This window comes from Podarcis vaucheri (assembly GCF_965113315.1).
Source record: "Podarcis vaucheri genome assembly, chromosome: 16".
In the NCBI taxonomy this organism is placed as follows: Eukaryota; Metazoa; Chordata; class Lepidosauria; order Squamata; family Lacertidae; genus Podarcis; species Podarcis vaucheri.
In genome coordinates this window covers 31,520,202-31,535,383 of record NC_138754.1, presented here as the reverse complement: position 1 = coordinate 31,535,383, position 15,182 = coordinate 31,520,202, and the positions used below count along the sequence as shown (strand labels likewise).

General features: G+C 45.1%; 1 protein-coding gene and 2 long non-coding RNA genes across 5 annotated transcripts in view; 2 read left to right on the top strand and 1 right to left on the bottom strand.

The window, feature by feature from the left end:
- Nucleotides 1-15,182, bottom strand: part of COMT (catechol-O-methyltransferase) — a gene marked incomplete at its 5' end in the record, with an annotated part of 40,062 nt that overhangs the window by 18,263 nt on the left and 6,617 nt on the right. The window contains one exon of one of the 3 annotated variants that reach the window (XM_082203407.1): nucleotides 12,106-12,309. The exons of the other annotated variants lie outside the window; for them this stretch is intronic. Of the gene's footprint in view, nucleotides 1-12,105; nucleotides 12,310-15,182 lie in introns of those variants that run through there. 3 annotated transcript variants of the gene reach the window in all.
- LOC309521219 lies at nucleotides 6,559-8,081 on the top strand. The gene is made up of 3 exons (XR_014214576.1): nucleotides 6,559-6,703; nucleotides 6,799-7,001; nucleotides 7,902-8,081. It is a non-coding gene; the product is annotated as an uncharacterized lncRNA (long non-coding RNA).
- Nucleotides 12,316-13,560, top strand: LOC309521192. The gene is made up of 2 exons (XR_014214547.1): nucleotides 12,316-12,442; nucleotides 13,387-13,560. It is a non-coding gene; the product is annotated as an uncharacterized lncRNA (long non-coding RNA).

Sequence of the window (15,182 nt, the reverse complement as noted above, 5' to 3'; positions counted from 1 at the left end):
GTGCCTTACACGAAACCAGACCTTCTCCTCCAATGTGGTCTACAGGGATTGCTTCTGATCCCAGTGGGGTTTGCCAGCAATACAGTGCGACCATCATGAGTTAGCAAGATGGGGTTGTAGCCAACAAAGTTTCACTCCGGCCAGACCCAATTCAATGACCCTACATCAAATTCAGTGGATCTATGCTCAGTACGAGTAGCACTGTATACAGCTCCTGTTCAGCTCACTTTCTTTCCCCTGTGTACCATTCTTGCTGTTTTGTGCTGCCAGATTAATCTGTTTGTTGTTGTTTTGGTTGAAGCACTGGCAGCTGGTGCCACGAAAGACAACTAGAACAAGCCAGCACCTTCCTTCCTTATCCCCAGGGTGCACACAGCAGGGGCAGAGGAAGGACTTTGCTGTTGCAACTGTTGCTCCACAACATGCGGGAAAAGAGGGATCATTTTGCTGCCAGCGGGTTTATGCAGGTGGTGGTGGTGGTTGATGATGATTAATTAATTAATTAATTTATACCCTGCCCATCTGGCTGGGTCTCCCCAGCCATTCTGGGTGGCTTCCACCAGAATATTAAAATACAATGATTCATCAAATATTAAAAGCTTCCCTGATTCATTGCCATTTCCACCACAGACAAGAGGCGATGGCCAAAGCAAGATGGAGACCAGCAGGCCAAGGGATCTGGAGTTGGTTGTGAACTAAGGCCACGGAGGTGCTGATGCAAAGTTCATGACATTCAGCACCACGGCTAGCAACCCGGCAGCTGAGCCAAAGATGCAAGTTGTTTCAGCCCCAGCTTGGAACAACTGCCAGAACTTTTATCTTCTGGACCATACAATGGCTATGCTCTGCCTCTGCAGTCGAAGGTAGCAGTACAGATGGGGAGAGTGCTCTTGTGCGCAGGCATCTGGGCAGCCACTGTGAGAACAGGATGAAGGTCTAGATGGGGCTCTTCTTACATTCAAGGTCAAGATTAAAAATTCATCCCCCAAGTGCTACATCTGGCCATGCAAAGGATGAGCATCTTTTAATGCAGTCATTAGCTTCTTCTGGACAGTGGGTTTTCAAGCTGTGGGGGAAGCTGCTCATATCTTTCTTGATCTTCCAAGGTACAGTGGTGCCTCGCAAGAGGAAAAGAATCCGTTCTGTGATTCTCTTCATCTAGCGGTTTTTTCGTCTTGCGAAGCAAGCCCATTGACGGATTAGCGGATTAGCGCTATTAGCGGCTTTTAGCGGCTTATCTGCTGATCGGATCAGCTGATAAGCGGCTTAGCGGCTTAGAAAAAGGGGGGGAAGGAAAAAACCCAGCAGGAACTCGCAAGACATTGTCGTCTTGTGAAGCAAGCCCATAGGAAATTCGTTTTGCAAAGCACCTCCAAAATGGAAAACTCTTTCGTCTAGCGAGTTTTCCGTCTTGCGAGGCATTCGTCTTGCGGGGCACCACTGTATCTGGTTTATTCACAGGAGTCTTGTGGCAGAGCTAACTCCATGGGGTACGGGGGGGGACAAGGTGACAGTGGCTCCACAGTGGCTCCTAAGGTGTGGAGCCATCTCCTTCCCAGGGTGGAGGTTGTAAGAGGATACTGGAATTGGGTATTCCTAGTCTAGAGCCTAGACAATTCGTGCATCTTGCTGATTAATCATTCAGCAAGTTTCACAGCAATTGTAGTTAATTGCAGGAGGGTTAATCATGTGGCTGACACAGCTCCTCAAACCAGCAGAGGACAATAAGATCTGGGTTGAAGATTAAGCCCAAGTGGATTTGACCCACCAACAATTGGTGATGAATTGGGGAAAGATAATTACTTTCCGCTCGCCTGAACTCAAGTCTGAAAATCAAACTTGGCAGCTTCACACTGGAGTTTTCTTTTGAAAAGTTATTGTTGTTGAGAAGTGGCAACTTTCAAGTCAGTTAAAAGAGTGTTCAGGGAGATTGAAATATTCCCCGCTGGTTTCTGTGCGTGACAATTTTTTAAATAAAAAATGTCTCTTTTATTCTCTTGCATAGAAACAGTCTCCGTTTAGCCTCTGGGAATGGCAGAGAGCCAACATGGTGTGCAGAGGCTGACAATCTTTTTGCTCCTTGTCCCCCAGACAGAAGGGGTATGTGTGCGTGCGCATGGACACATGTGCAATATGTGCACCTCAAAACTCCTGAATGCGCAGTAAAACTGTTCTACTTTGCCGAAGACTAAATTCACAACGCACAGATAATTTCAGGAGCTCGCAGAAAACCTGGCACAATCATGCCATTTCTGGTAACATGTCTCACAACAACTCAGTGGGGAATTTAAAATTATGTCCTGAATAACGGAATTATGCCCGTGAAGCAGTTGGCTTGGACGAAGAGAGTGTGTTTTGCTCCTTCTTTCTACTTTACTGCTGCCAGTCAGTACAGCAATAGTGAGCTGGATGCCCCAGTGGTCTGACTTGGGGAAGAGGCACCTCCTTATGTTCCCAATATTGTCTCAGCCATGTGCTGAGGCCATCCGGGGTCTTATACAGGCTGGCCCAGCCTCTTTGAGCAGTTGGCTTGTGTGATAGGAATTTTGAGGTCTTGATATATGGTAATGTTCATAAGTGTACCAACCAAGTATGTACGTAGATCAGCACAGGAAGACAGACCCGGAACCATTTTGATTCCCAAACTGACCAAATGTTTTCCCTGCAAGGAGGGAGTGGGGGTCAGGGAGCCTTCCCCTTGTCTCAGGAATTGAGTAATCAGCATTTTAATGGGTGACAGACTATCAGGAAAGACAATCAGAAAAGGCAATCAGATAACTTGGCAAACAGGAAAAACAACATTCAAATTTCTGTTTTAAACCGCCTTTTCTGTGATGTAGGTGTGATGTATCTGGGGGGTGGTCTTAGGTTACACCCCTTCTGTGATGTATGTATGATGTTTCTGGGGGTGGTCTTGATCTGCAGGGTGGCAATTTCAAAAGTCTTTATAAGGCCTTGCATACCATTGTTCTGGGTCCCTCCTCTCTCCTGCGGGTGAGGGGAGCACCCTGTTGCAACAGATCAATAAAGATCAAGCTTACTAGCTGCTTTGCTTCTCAATATTCTCTGGTTGGCCTCTGTTATTTTCTCCTACCAATATGGAACCTACATAAGGACTCTATATGGGCTCTTGGATACCCCATAAGGGAAAAGGGCAGATTCTGTTTGCAACACTTGCTGGCCTAAAGGGTCCTCAACCAATTCTGTTGGCACCGACATCCACACTGTGGAGTAGATGAGGATCCCACTACGGGTCCATCCTCAGAGATGGAAGAAGGCAGGAAAACTACATCTTTAGGTCAGGACGGCCCGGTTACTAAAGGGGCAAACAGCAAGAGAGCACTATTGCCAACCAAGTTCTGCTCACGACATCCTGGAGCCAACTGATCTGCCGGTGGTCAAACAGGATGCTGGACTCAATGGGTCCCCCAATACAGGGCATTTCTCTATTGCACCCACCCCCATTAAAATGGGGCATTTCCCGACGGGTCTATGGCGTGTGGAAGAGTTGTAGCTTGGTGCACAGACTTTCACATACAGGTTCAGTCCATGAACCTTCAGCTTGGGCTGGGAAAGGCTTCCGTTTGAAACCTCAAAGAGCCGGTATTATAGGCCAAGACATTAATAGACAAGATGTCAAACTGTTCTTACATGCAACAACAGCGGCAAGAGTATTGTCAGCCCAGAAATGGAAGCAAGAAGAAATTCCGACGAAAGAAGAATGGCAGACGAAATTTATGGACTATGCAGAACTGGACAAAATGACAGGAAGGATTCGAAACCTGCGGGACCAGAGATTTACAGAAGACTGGGAGAAGTATATGAATTATTTGAAGAGCAACTGTAATCAACAAATTACGCTAGTAGGACTACAAGAAGTTTTGTAAGGATAAATATATGAAGTGTTACAAAGTAGAAAAAGATATTGGTTATGAGTTTGAAATGTAATAGGGAAAATAAGAAATGCATACTGAGAGATTAGATTGGAAAATTTTCAGACAGGACTGATGGAAGTCAAAAAAAATGAATTACTGTTGAAAATGACATGTTAAAAAACTATTAAAAAGTGTCTGTGTACGTGTGTGTGTGTGTGTGTGTACACCTCAAAGAGCCGCTGCAAGTTGGCATAGACAAGGGATAGAGAACAAAATGCCCTCCATGTTCCCACCATGTTCCCTTCATGTTGGCTGGAGCCGAGTTCAACAATATCTACCTTTCTATACTGTGTTGGGGAATGGGGTTATTGGCTTGTTCTTGTTTTATTCTGATTATGTATTTTATGTTTTCATAATGTGATTTTATCTTGTGAACAACCCTGAGACCTGTGGGTATAGGTAAAGGTAAAGGTACCCCTGCCCGTACAGGCCAGTCTTGCCAGACTCTAGGGTTGTGCGCTCATCTCACTCTAGAGGCCGGGAGCCAGCGCTGTCCGCAGACACTTCCGGGTCACGTGGCCAGCGTGACAAGCTGCATCTGGCGAGCCAGTGCAGCACACGGAACGCCATTTACCTTCCCGCTAGTAAGCGGTCCCTATTTATCTACTTGCACCCAGGGGTGCTTTCAAACTGCTAGGTTGGCAAGCGCTGGGACCGAGCAACGGGAGCGCACCCCACCGCAGGGTGGGTATAGGGCAGTATACAGATTTTAATCATCACCATAGATTCATAGAATTGCAAAGTTGGAAGGGACCCTGAGGATCATCTAGTCCAAGCCCCCGGAATTCAGGAATATGCAGCTGTCCCATATGGGGATTGAACCTGCAACCTTGGTGTTATCAGCACCATGCTTTAAACAACTGAGCTCTCCAGGGATAATCTGGAAGGCAACATGTCAGCTATCCCCGACTGTATGTAGTGGGGATGCTCTTGAGATTTTCTGCCTCAGGTGTCAATATAGCTTTGCCCATCCCTGTGGAGCAAGTGGTGCTGTGGTCTAAACCACTTGGGCTTGCCAGTTGGAAGCTTGGCAGTTCGAATCCGTGTGACGGTGGTGAGATCCATTTCTGTGTCCCAGCTTCTGCCAACCTAGCAGTTTGAAAGCACGCCAGTGCAAGTAGATAAATAGGTACCGCTCCGGCAGGAAGGTAAATGGTGTTTCCGTGTGCTCTGGTTTCCGTCACAGTGTCCCGTTGTGCCAGAAGCAGTTTAGTCCTGCTGGCCAAGTGGCCCAGAAAGCTGTCTGTGAACAAACGCCGGCTCCCTCAGCCTGAAAGCGAGATGAGTGCCACACTCCACTGTTGGCTTTGACTGGATTTAACTGTCCAGGGGTCTTTTACCTTGTTGCCTGTCCCTGTATTTTTCAAGCCACTGATCATTTATCTCTAGGACCGGAAGGTAACAATACTACATCCAATTGCAGCATTAGTTTTCAAATTCCTTCCAGGAGCATGATTAGCTTCTCAAGGTTTATTACAGGGTTTTGAGGTTTGTGCGGCGGAATTCAGGCACAAAAGAGTTTACAATCTAATCTAGATGTTATTAGCTCACTCTGGCCGAAGGAGTGCTTAGGAAATCCAGTCCACTTTCCCACAAAAACGAGCTCTCCATCAGCCTGGTGGCGCTGATGGTAGCCGACGCAAACTTTAATGGCACAGTGCCTGGGGGAGAGCAATCCTGATCTCATTGCAGAGGTGTTACCACTAATAACCGGAGTCCTCCCCCCAGCAAGAGTGTAATGATGCTTTGCAATTACACAGTGGGTTTATTTTCCAAAATGGCAAAGCAAAATTAATTAGCTCTTTCAGCGAGTTGCTATAGCCAAAGGCCATTGTAAAACTGACATATACAAATTAAAACTCTCCCTCTCTCTCTCTCTTTCTCCAGAAATGATACGGCAAAAAATGCAGCAGTCTAGAAATTGTAGTCAAAAGAACCGGCCCAGTTCTTCGTCCTAGAAATTCATTTATCTGTGGTGGTTGTTTTTGTGATCAATGCAGGATTAATCAAAAGATGTTGAGAACCAAAGTGTTCATGCATTTTTTGTTTGTTGGTTTGTTTGGTGGCCAGCAAACGTTATGACACAAAAATAAGGAATGAAATAGATTTGATGTGGGAGATAAAGGACCAGGGTGAAGGGATGGGGAGAGGATGAAACAGAGGGAAAGGTTGTTGATGGAAAGGCCATAAAAAGGGGCCAGGATGGTCCTATTACAGCTCTAACTATATCACATCTAACTTCTCTCTCCATTAGTCACAAGAAGCTGCCTTAGTCAGATCTTTGTGTCACCTAGCACAGTATTGTCCAAACCGACAAGCAGATTGAAGTTTCTCCCAGACCTTCCTGTGAGCCTGAACTATGTGGCTGTTCCCTGAATAAAGCTATAGATACCCCTTGCCTGAGAATCTGCACAAGCCACTTGTCACAGATTAACTCATAGCATTTATTGTTATTTATTTACACCCTGCCCATCTGACTGGGTTCTCCAGCCACTCTGTGTGGCTTCCAAAAAACTATAAGACATCAAACAATAAAAAAATTTCCCTATACAGGACTGCCTTCCGATGTCTTCTAAAAGTCAGATATTTATTGTTTATTCCTTGACATCTGATGGGAGGGCGTTCCACAGGGCGGGCGCCACCACCGAGAAGGCCCTCTGCCTGGTTCCCTGTAGCCTCACTTCTCGCAGTGAGGGAACCACCAGAAGGCCCTCAGAGCTGGACCTCGGTGTCCAGGCTGAATGATGGGGACAGAGATGCTCCTTCAGGTATACAGAGCCAAAGCCGTTTAGGGCTTTGAAGGTCAGCACCAATAATGTGAAGTGCGCTCTACAATGTATAATGCTGTGTATTTCCATTTTAGAACTGGATCAAGGCCGAGTGATACTGATTAGCCCAAATTTAACCAAAGGCTTCACGGGCTGGTTCAGACTAGTTCTCCCAAGTCCTACACTCTTCACAACAACAGCCCTCGTGCTTTTGTGGATGGCGAAACTGATTTTTCGGAAGATATGGTGACCAGACATATATTCACAGAAAAGCTGTGGATGAGAGGGTGGTGCTCAGGTATACGTAAAATCCCTTACACTTGGTAAGCTCTCACTTTCCTGGCTAAAGAATCTGAAGCAGCTGGAGTTCTGTTTGTTTCCTTTTCCTTTTCCAAAAAGATATCCCTAGCAATGTGCCCCGGTGGATATTTTAATTCTACCTACCACACGTGCCTAGCATGTGTCACACGAGCAATTCCACTGTTAATATTATGTTGCTGTGGCAATTCCCATTAAAACAGGAGACGGGTTGTTAGGGAATTTTAAGGAATATTCTTACCTTCAAAAACGGTTTATTTGTTCATGAAACAAAATTACCGGTAATATTTTTTCCTCTGCTGACTAAGAAGACCGACTTTGCTCCAAATTTCAGTGACTATGAGGAATAAGTTTTCTCTTCAATATCCTGGATTTTAAATACCAATTCCACCCCCCGCCAATATGGAGAACTTCATCATAGTCAATGTGAAACCAGTAGTGCAACCTATTTATGTCAACTCAGAAGTTCATTAGACCGGTTCCCAGGTACACGTGGGAATAGGATTGCGGCATAAATTGTTTTCTTTGCCCATTTACCAAATTCTATAATTTAAAACTTCATTACAATGAAAACAGAAATGAGTACATTAAAAAAGCAAAAACATAGTGTTCCGATTTCATTTTTGGCTTTTAAAAATCCCACTTATTTAGAAGCTGCAGGAACTGTTTTTTGTTTTTTTAAGGAAGCTAATATTCCCTTCTCTGAAGATGTCTAAAATTGGCCACACAGCGTGTTTCAGAAAGTGAAGACCACATCTCACAAAGAAAGATTGAATGTGTTGAGATTGTTTTGTTGGGAGGCGATGTAACAGCTATCTTCAAAAACCTAAAAAGCTGTGAGTCACATAGATGATGGAGCAAATGTGTTTTTTCGTTCCAGAAGATAAGCCCTGAATAAATGGGCTCAAACGACAAAATTTTGAATAAATATTACAAGTACTTCCTGGTGATGTAAAAGCAGAACAAGACTGCTTTGGAAGGTGCCAAGCTCTTCCTCACGAGAGGTTTCTACGGATTTGTTTATTTAACAAAGTTTATATACCGCTTGGTTGTAATAAAACCTCTGTGTGGTACGCAAGAAATATTAAAATCATAAATAAAAACATTTAAAGATAATTAAAATTAACAAAAAAGAAAACAGTATATGTAAACATGGATAGGCTTGCCCAAACCAAAATGTTTTCAGACAGTACAACAAAGTGTCAGCCGGCAGTGAGTTCCAAAGCATACTAAAAGATGGATTTCTTACAAGTACGGCATGAGAAGGTAACAGTGCCCAGATTGAAGTGGTTGAGTGAGAACATATGGGGCGAGGTGTGATCCTGCAAGCAAACTGCTCTCAGGCTGTTGAGGGCCTAATAATAATAATAATAATAATAATAATAATAATAATAATAATTTATTATATATACCCCGCCCATCTGGCTGAGTTTCCCCAGCCACTCTGGGCGGCTCCCAATCAGTGTTAAAAACAGTACAGCGTTACATATTAAAAACCTCCCTGAACAGGGCTGCCTTAAGATGTCTTCTGAATGTCAGGTAATTATTTATCTCTTTGACATCTGATGGGAGGGCGTTCCACAGGACGGGCACCACCACCGAGAAGGCCCTCTGCCTGGTTCCCTGTAGCCTCACTTCTCGCAATGAGGGAACCGCCAGAAGGCCCTCGGCGCTGGACCTCAGTGTCCGGGCAGAACGATGGGGGTGGAGACGCTCCTTCACCAATAGTATGCACCAATAGTAGCACCTTGACCTTTGGGCTGGCAACAAGGCTGTTTACAAGGCTGAAAACCGCCCTGTGGTCCTCGGTTGAAGGGCGGTATATCAGTTAAATAAGTAAGTAAGTAAGTCAGCAACCACAGCATATATCTGTGCCAGGCTGCTGAATGATGACAGGGTTGACCAGGAAGTGCAGACCAGAGGGCCACCCTACCTACCAGGGTTGCCGTGGAGTAGGTCTCCTGCATTACGGTTTATAGGAATATGCTAGATCATAGAATCATAGAGTTGGAAGAGACCACAAGGGCCATCGAGTCCAACCCCCTGCCAAGCAGGAAACACCATCAGAGCACTCCTGACATATGGTTGTCAAGCCTCTGCTTAAAGACCTCCAAAGGAGGAGACTCCACCACACTCCTTGGCAGCAAATTCCACTGTCGAACAGCTCTTACTGTCAGGAAGTTCTTCCTAATGTTTAGGTGGAATCTTCTTTCTTGTAGTTTGGATCCATTGCTCCGTGTCCGCTTCTCTGGAGCAGCAGAAAACAACCTTTCTCCCTCCTCTATGTGACATCCTTTCATATATTTGAACATGGCTATCATATCAACCCTTAACCTCCTCTTCTCCAGGCTAAATATGCCCAGCTCCCTTAGCCGTTCCTCATAAGGCATCGTTTCCAGGCCTTTGACCATTTTGGTTGCCCTCCTCTGGACATGTTCCAGTTTGTCAGTGTCCTTCTTGAATTGTGGTGCATCAGGGGTAGGCAACCCAGGAGCCGGATGCGGCCCAATCGCCTTCTCAATCTGGCCTGCGGACGGTCCAGGAATCAGCATGTTTTTACATGAGCACAATGTGTCCTTTTATTTAAAATGCACCTCTGGGTTATTTGTGGGGCATAGGAATTCGTTCATATTTTTTTTCCAAAATATAGTCTGGCACCCCACAAGGTCTGAGGGACTGTGGACCAGCCCACAGCTGAAAAAGGTTGCTGACCCCTGTGCTAGATGTATTCACAGGGCCTTGCTAACACAAGAATGGACCTTCACGGTGGTGGCTCCCCATTTGCAGAATGCTCTCCCCTATGAAGCATGCCTAGTCCCATCACTATCTGTTTTCAGACACCAGGCAAAGATATCTATATCCACCTGGGCTTCTGGACCATAATTTCCTGCTTTTTTAAATAGTGGGTCGGCTTTTTGGTACATATTAGCATGTTAGGCTTTTAAAAACTCTCTTGCTTTTACTCACTTTTAATGCTGCTTTGAGTTCATCTTGCAAAAAAAAAAGGGGGGGAACTACCAAATATTAATAATAATTATGAATAATATAGTTAAGCTAAAGCAAATGACCCTAAACATCACAAATGCATTTCAAGGGGCCGAGAACAAATGCAATGTTGGGGGCTGAGTATGGGGATTCAAGTAACCTGAGTGCTCAAAGCACCCTGTCTCTTCATAATCACATCCCTTCCGCTAGGCACCGACGTACCAAAGAAGTTCAAAATGAAACAGTCGTGAAAGAGACAGCCAGAGGGTTGGATCCAGACCATCAGCACAATCTTAGGTGCGCTGACTTAAAAATTAAATTCCACTAAGGGGTGTCTGCCAAGGGAACCAGGGAGATTATCATATCCTGAGCTGGTTGCACTTACCTAGCTCCCATTGAAATCAAGGCCCACCCGACTTATCCCCTAGTCTTCAATGAGATTCAACGGCCGCTCAGCCTGGATCTCAGAACCAGATACGCAAATTACCGTATAAACACCACTTCATTTGCAAGCTCCCTTTCGGTTTTTTAGCTTCTTCAGAATCTGAGGGTGGGAGTGGAGATTTGCTTCGGAATGCTAGGCAAATTGGCATTATCTCTAGCTAAGTGCCATTCAAGAGTAGATCCGCTGAAATTAGTGGACCTAAGTTAGTCATGTCCATTGATTTCAATGGGTTTGTGCCAAGTAGAGTTTAGTTGGCTACAGCGCCCCCCGTTTCTGAACTTATTGATAAATTAAATGGCTCGAAAAGGAATGTCTTTAGAAATGGTTTCTGAAACAGCAGAACCCAGCAATCTTACAATTCCACGTATGGACAGGAGTCAGCAAGGTGGTGCTAAGCAACCACTCAAAATCTGTCGCTGCATAAGAAATGTGGCTTTCTCCCCTGAATAGCTATTTTACAGACATTTCATAGAATCATAGAATCATAGAGTTGGAAGAGACCACAAGGGCCATCGAGTCCAACCCCCTGCCAAGCAGGAAAATTTGCTGTGTTGCTTTTTTGCAGGGGGTGAGGGAGGTCTAAAGGTAAATATTTTCTTGCTGCTCTTGTTTAACAGCTCGGCTCTCAGCAGAAGGTTGTCTGAGGCCGGACGGCAGCTGGACCGACAAAAATCTTACAGGCCCCAGAGACGCCAGCGGTGTTCTGGCATTCAGGCAACGGAGTGGTATAACGGACAGCATCAACTGCTCGAGTCGGACTGGCATTTAGAAACTTGCAAAAGGAACACCCGATAAGACGGCAATAAAATAAAACGCACTGAACAAAAGCAGCCTTTCTGCACCTCAACGATTCAACACCAATGCTAAGCAGGATCTGGAAGGTTTACAGCGCAAATCAAGCTATCTGTTTTCCAAAAACAAACCCATAAGCATTTGGGCAGGGAAATAAATTTTGATAGTATAGTCATTGCTACTTCCCAGAAAGCAAGTACAGAGGCAGAATGGAAATGAAGAAATCAGCTTTTAAAAATGATTTCAGGGGTTGGGGTGGGGGATAGATAAGTTGTTCTTACAAGCAAGGAAACAAACAACCACTTCCTTCAAAACCACTTCCTTGGGCATACAAGTGGCAACAGGAATTGATTGCCTGCTTTTTCATTTTAGAAAAAGGGGAGAGGGAGAAAGATTATAACAGAAGCTCTTTAAGGTGAAACACAATCCAGGAGTTAACATAACTTGGCAGCTGACTCTATTTAAAGTATCAGCCAACCCCCACTTCTGCTGTTCTGTCATTTCTTGAACAAAATCCTTTCTGTAAACATACTATATGTTCCACTTTATGTTCATACTATATGTTCCACCCAGCCGTTATGCTTTCAGTTTAAACAACAACATCATCAACAACACAAAGCTATCTTGTTTCACCCCTTTGAAGTGCCATTGTTCCACACTGCATGCATTAAAAATAAAACGTTCTTTTCCCCGCACAGATTAGCTTCACGAAAGCTTGTGCAAGCGAGAAGCAAAGTGGAATTAAGAGAGACAAGGAAGGCGCCCCCCCTCAAATTTCTCCTCCTGACCTGGCACCAAAAAAACATGGCATTAAAACAAAGATAGAGGTCTGCAGAAAAACAAGAAAGATATAAACGGGTACCTTTCCGAGAAGGATGGGAGCAGTTTGCAGTGATCTTTCTCTGTGTTGGAGGGATGTGGATCTTACAGATATCTTGGAGGCTGCAGTATTCTCTTTGGTCACAATTGATCACATTACGACAAGGGCTTAGGGATTCCGAGAGCAAAGAGCTTCTTCTAAAAGGGGCAGCGTCCTCCCTTCTCGTCCTTCTTCCCTGCTGCTCCCAAACCTCACTCAGCTTGCAGGAGCTGTTTCTTAAAGCTGACCTCAGAACGCACCTCGGGATGCGCGCATTTTCTTGTGATACGCCCCCTGTTACTTGGTTACTGACACATAGCTGGCATGACCAAGAGCCCAGGTAAGGAGCCAATTCACCCCTGAGCTGAACTCCTCTGAAAGAAAGTGCTCTTGCCCAGGGAATAGCATCTGGCTTGCCAGCTGGAGAGATTTTCAGGCAAGTGCTTTGCAGGCAAAAGGTCCCACTAAAGGAGCTGGGAGCTGGAGAAAGCCTCTGCCTGAAACCTTGGCAACTTGGCACCCATTCACACTTTGGGGCATGTGCTTCGATTTCTCAGCATTGCTGTGTTTTTATTTTCCACCTATGTGTTTCGTTCTGCCAGCAACAGGAAAAGATGCTTGGAAAGGGGGAAGAGGGACTGCTGTGTTACTGAGGTCACAAAAGAATTAGGTGCAAGGAGGACATAAAGGCACACGCTTGATCCTTTGCTACATTAAGCCTGTAGATTTCGCCCATTTACTTTCACATCTTTTGTTTCCCTGTACTTTGGCTAAAACCATCCCCATTCTGCATCGATTCTTAAAGTCAAATTCTGCACTAAGAGCAGCTTGATTCTGCAACTTGAATAAATTATGCAAGCAAAACTCATTTATACAATTTCTTCTGCATGGCATGGGGCCGTGCTGTTTTTACTGAAATTATTGGTATGGTTTTAATAGATTTTATAGAAGTATATAGTTTTAATCTTATCCATGCTTGACTGTTTTTAGTGACTGTTTTTAGGGGTTCTTATTTTTGTCTGTAAGCTGCCTAGAGTCCCAAGAGGGGGGGAAACGGGGTATAAATAAATATATTATAATAATAATTAATGCAGACCGGCCTTTCCCAGGTGCCCTCCTGATCTTTTGGACTACAACTCCCATCAGCTCTTCAGGGGCTTAACAAACTGAAGGACATCGTCCTTTTTCTGCGCTCCTCCTGATGGAAACATGCAGATGGGGAAAGATATGCCCCTGCTTTCAGTCATTTACATACTGTCTCCTCTTGTGTATTATTTACTACAGAGTTTGGTGACTAAGCTCTTTAGTAACAAAACGTCTGATTACTGGAACAACGTCCAAGAACTGAACAACTGGTATATCACAAGAGGACTCTTTGTTACTGCCTTTCCAATTGTTCAAGATAAAATCTATTTTGGAAAGAGAATAAATGAACACTGAACCACTGATAAATTACAAGTGAACTATTTATTTACTGTGTTTGCAATTGTTTAAGATAAAGAAAACTACAGTGGTACCTTGGGTTAAGAACTTAATTCGTTCTGGATGTCCATTCTTAACCTGAAACTGTTCTTAACCTGAGGTACCACTTTAGCTAATGGGGCCTCCCGCCGCTGCCATGCCGCCAGAGCACAATTTCTGTTCTCATCCTGAAGCAAAGTACTTAACCCAAGGTAATATTTCTGGGTTAGCAGAGTCTGTAACCTGAAGCGTCTGTAACCCGAGGTACCACTGTATTTGGGAAAGAAACTACTTTTGCCATACTTATGGACATTTATTGTTTGTTTACAGATAGTTGTCTTGGTGATATTATCTTGCGTCAATTGCAGTAGTCATTGTACAGTGGAACCTCGGTTTTCAAACGTAATCCGTCCTGGAAGACCGTTTGACTTCCAAAACGTTCAAAAACCGAGAAGCAGTGGGCAGTCGGCAAAAAAGAAAAACACTCAGCGGAGGCTGTTCGGCTTCCGAGATGCTCAAAAACCGAGGTTCCACTGTACCACCACCCTGTTCATTGTTTTATTGTCAGAGCACCACATGCCAGGACAGGGTTTCAAAGAATGATGTGCTCTTCCAAGTCCACATTCCCAGCATGTTTGCACTCCTGTCCCAGCAACGACTACCCTGGCTTTGTCACAGATGCAAAATGGCAGGATCCCGAAGGACAGGGAACTGGCTTCAGGCACCAGGCCCCCTGGCAGACCAACTCTGTGTTACAAAGATGCACCGTATTTTTCGCCCTATAGGGCGCACCGGCCCATAGGGCGCACTTATTTTGAGGGGGGGGGGAATAAAGGGGGGGAATTATTTCCCCCCCCAACCCCAAAGAGCAAAGAAGCCATGACAGTGAGCGGGATGGATCCCGCTCGCTGTCCTGGCTTCATTTTTAGCCTCAGGGCTGGGGGTCCGGGAGCGAAGGCGAGGTTGCGCAACCTCGCCATCGCTCTCGGAGCTTGCGGGGCTGGGGGCGGGGGAAGATGGAGCTTCCCCAGCCCCCAGAATGGGGAAGCTCCAGGAGCTTGCTGGGCTGGGGGGATAGCTTCCTGAAGCCTGGAGAGCGAGAGGGGTCGGTGTGCTCTCCAGGCTTCAGCGAAAGCCTGCATTCGCCCCATAGGACGCACACACATTTCCCCTTCATTTTTGGAGGGGGAAAAGTGCATCCTATAGGGTAGGACAATTGAGATAGCAAGACCCTGGCAACCGGTGTCATTCCATGATTCTGCTTAGGATCTCCCATAACTGCACACATTAATTGCTTCTACATGTTAATGTCACATCTAATTTTTCCACCCCAACTTCCTGAAGTGGAAATAACAGCTATGATCATGCATGATCAAGCTTAGCATTTTAACCTGAGAGGTTTAACGTGTATTATTTAACATGATTTGTTGAGGCTTCTGCTAAACAAGAGCTAGCGCAATAGACTTTTTCTGCAGGGTAGCAAAAGTATCCATACTCAGCCAAGCACAGCCCATACTTTCCAAGCATAATCGTAAGGGCTAGCAGCTTGCCTTGTTGTCGTTTTTAAAAAAATAAAAACTGAGGAGCTCAAGAAGCCAGGCAAACGCTGCCCTTGCAAT